The sequence below is a fragment of the Octodon degus genome, unplaced genomic scaffold, assembly GCF_000260255.1.
Source record: "Octodon degus isolate 3935 unplaced genomic scaffold, OctDeg1.0 scaffold00099, whole genome shotgun sequence".
In the NCBI taxonomy this organism is placed as follows: Eukaryota; Metazoa; Chordata; class Mammalia; order Rodentia; family Octodontidae; genus Octodon; species Octodon degus.
Genome location: NW_004524675.1, coordinates 7,075,215 through 7,078,944, shown reverse-complemented (window position 1 = coordinate 7,078,944; position 3,730 = coordinate 7,075,215). Strand labels below are relative to the sequence as shown.

Genomic DNA, 3,730 nt, shown 5'->3' with positions numbered 1-3,730 from the left:
CATTAAACACTCATCACTTTTGTCCTAGGTTATTCTTCTTCAACATAACCAAATTCATTTATTTATTTTTTCTTCAGTCCAAATTTTCTGTGAATAAAATGATGTGTTTTCAGGGTTGCAATCTTACTGAAATGAAATCTATAATTTTTGTGCTTCACAGTGGGCTTTTTTTTTTTTTTTTTTTTTTGTGCTTCACAGTGGGCTTTTTTTTTTTTTTTACAAAATATACAGTTGTCATATAGTGATGACTCATTGAATTACTCCAGGGAAAAATGTAACTCTAAAAAATTCATTGTCTTTATTTTTTAAGATATATGACACAGCTATTTCATGTTTTAATGATAAGTAAATGATTAGAGTCAGAAAACTGTTATACAGCTTGAGAAAGAGCTGTGCTTTCCTAGGACTAGCTGTTTTTGAGAGTTAGACTTTCCAACTTATTTGATAATTTTCTTCTAAGTATAGATTTCAAGAATTGTTAAGTAAATATATCAAATTGGGACATAATAAGAGCTTTCACATGGTTGTAAGTGAATATTGTTAAATAGGACACTATTTTAATAAAGAGCATTTGGCATGTAATTCAACAATCTACAAAGGTATTTGATTCATTGACTACCTTACACCAACACCGGTTTAGAGGATCATTCGCCACAGTTCCTGGCTTCTGCATCGCTGAGGTCAGCATCACCACAACCCCATAATCGCAGCAATGGCTTTGCTGTCCTCACAGGATCAGTAAACATAGAGGTAGCATGACCTCGCGTGTCTCTCTGAATGTCGATCTCAGGAGAAGAAAGAAAGCAATCTCTGCTACATTATAAGCAGTGTTAAATTTTTGATGTAATGGCCTATTTTTCCAAGGATCAATTATTACTTCAAAGAAGCACTGAACTATGAGAGTTTAGGTGGATATTTTCCTGGGGCATTGGCTGATTTCATCTGCTGAAAAGTTATTTTATGTACTCATGTTTTACCCTTGTGTTTGATATTTTATATTTTTTTTTGCCACATTAGCTGTAAATTTTTTTCTTACCAGAAAGTCTATGCAATGCTTATGTCACAAAAATATGTATAGAGAACAAGAGTGGTGTTTGGGGTGTTGCTAGCATTGACATATTAATACAAAAGTATTTGGCATTTTGGCATTAATTTTTTCCTTGTGATAAATGATGCATTCTAGAATAACAAGTGAGGACTACACTGAGGAAAGCAACTAAAATAAATTTGTGACTAACATGACTCTTCATCCCTGAAATAAAATTGCAAAATCTAGTCCATTATGGGGGGCAGAGGAGAAGAGAGAAATAGGAGAACATTACAGCTATAATAAGCTTCACTTTTCATTTCTATTACTAAACAATATCCAAGCTTATTAATTGAATGACTAATGGATGAAATAAAATGAATTTATAAGCTTAAACGACATTGATAACAATGGCATTTTAAAATGTGAATTATTGCCTCCAAGGTTCATTTGACTTCAGAATACATTACTTCACATCTCTTATACAACTAGTAGTTAATATGCAAAGGAAGATTTCCTCTATGTTGCTAATAAATATGTTCTATTTTATTGAAAATGTACAAAAGATTGCATGTAGTACAATATCATCTTTCATTTCATTAACTCAATAGATATATTCACTTAAATATGGTAATACATTAACTATTATTTAATGGTGATGTAAGTTATTTGACGGTAAGTTAGTGATGCATAGTTTAGAACAATATAAAACTAGAATATGGAATCTATAATATTTATGTCATTTAGTATGAAGTTCGTACATATATATGTTAGTGGACTTGGATTTACAATAAAAATAGTATTGGGTGGTACATCTCAAAGCCTTGTATGAAGAAAAAACAAAAAATTGTATGATTGGGTCATTCTTTGTTAGAGAAATTTTACTAATTAAACAAAGCCAAAAATTGATCAGTATCTCGAGGATGAGTATCAGAAATTTTCTCATTCAAGAAGAATAAACAATCGCTTTTTGGCCTTTTGGCTGAGATCAAGTGAAGAGTAAATGCTTAAAAGGAGAAAACAGGTATAAAAACAAGGGAAATAAAAAAATATGTACAAGATAGTTAAGATCACTTTAGAATAGCTTCTCTTAGTTCCACAAAACACAAAGTGAATGTTTAATACAAAAAAAAATGTTTTGTGCTAATATTGTTTAGATAAATTATCATTTTTATATCTTCTACTCTGATTAACCAATATGTAGACAACAATATATAGTAAATCAACTTTGTAATCTGTCCTACTAACCTGTTTTGGAACTCAGTTTGTTTGTTTATCCTTTTTCTATTTAAAAAAATGCTAGAGAATAAATCCTGGAAATGAGTTCTGGAAGATGAACTCAAGAACATATGAGATGAGAATAACTGGGATTAAGTTGTAGATGAGAACAACTATGATCATTGTAATAAATTACTATTTTTTTATGATAGCATTGTCCAGTTAGATTTTTCAGGGTCAGAAGCTAATGTAAGAGATGATGCTTAGAGGGGGCCAAAAGGACATTTTGAAAGTAAGAAGCAAGTAAAATGTATGAAAGCCCATACAAACCATGTGTAAACATACTGGACAAAATATTGACAAATTGACTTGAAGCAGTCTCCTTTTGTCTCTGTATCTATCCTTTGTCTTATATGGAGTTTCAGTTGTGTGCTACTACTTGCTCATCTTTATTACTGGACTATAAGCTACTTTCAGAAAATGTCCATCAGGACATCTTGGGTCCCCGCGTGTGTATGCCTAATCTCAGCTGGTCTACCTGAGACCCCCTAGGCACCAGCCCTAGTCTCCCATGCTGCCCCATATCTGCTCTGACAAGATGAAAGAAACTATCATGAACCAGGAAAACCTTGCCAAACTGCAGGCACAAATGCACATTGGTAGGAAAGGAACTGCTTGCAGAAAGAAGGTGTTTCATAGAACAGCCACAGCAGAAGATAAAAAACTTCAGTTCTCTTTAAAGAAATTAGGGGTAAACAATATCTCTGGTATTGAAGAGGTGAATATGTTTGCAAACCAGGGAACAGTCATGCACTTCAACAATCCAAAAGTTCAGGCCTCTTTGTCAGCAAACACTTTCACCATTACAGGCCATGCTGAGATGAAACAACTGACAGAAATGCTACCCGGCATCTTGAACCAGCTTGGGGCAGACAGTCTGACTAGCGTAAGGAGACTGGCTGAAGCTCTGCCCAAACAATCTGTGGATGGAAAAGCCCCCCTTGTTACTGGAGAAAAGAATGACGATGAGGTTCCAGATCTTGTGGAGAATTTTGATGAGGCTAATTCTTTGAATTCTAAGAATGAGGCAAACTGAACTAAGTCATCTTCTGAAAAAGATCAAACTTGGAAGAAATTACTGGAAGCTGCTATTTTATAATATGGCTGCTTTTTAAAGTTGTTTTTGTTTATGGATCTGATAAAGTCTATATGTCTAATATTTTTTTAAGCCCAAGCCCCTTGGTCACTGCAGCTCTTTTGCTTACAAACAATTCATTCTTTGCAGCCAATTAAGCTGGAGAAGCCTGGGAATAAAGTTTGAAACAGATTAATAAAAAAAAGTTCATCAATTATTGTATTCATTTATAAGTACACTATCTTGGTTTATTAGTATTACTTAGAATATGAGTTGAAAAACTTAGATTTCAAATTCCAGAAAGTTTGTTTATCAAGTGTGCAAATATAGGCAGGTGAGCTGACTTCTCT

General features: G+C 33.3%; 1 pseudogene; it reads left to right on the top strand.

The window, feature by feature from the left end:
- Positions 1-2,816: 2,816 nt before the first annotated feature.
- Positions 2,817-3,341, top strand: LOC101591294 (annotated as a pseudogene).
- Positions 3,342-3,730: the final 389 nt, after the last annotated feature.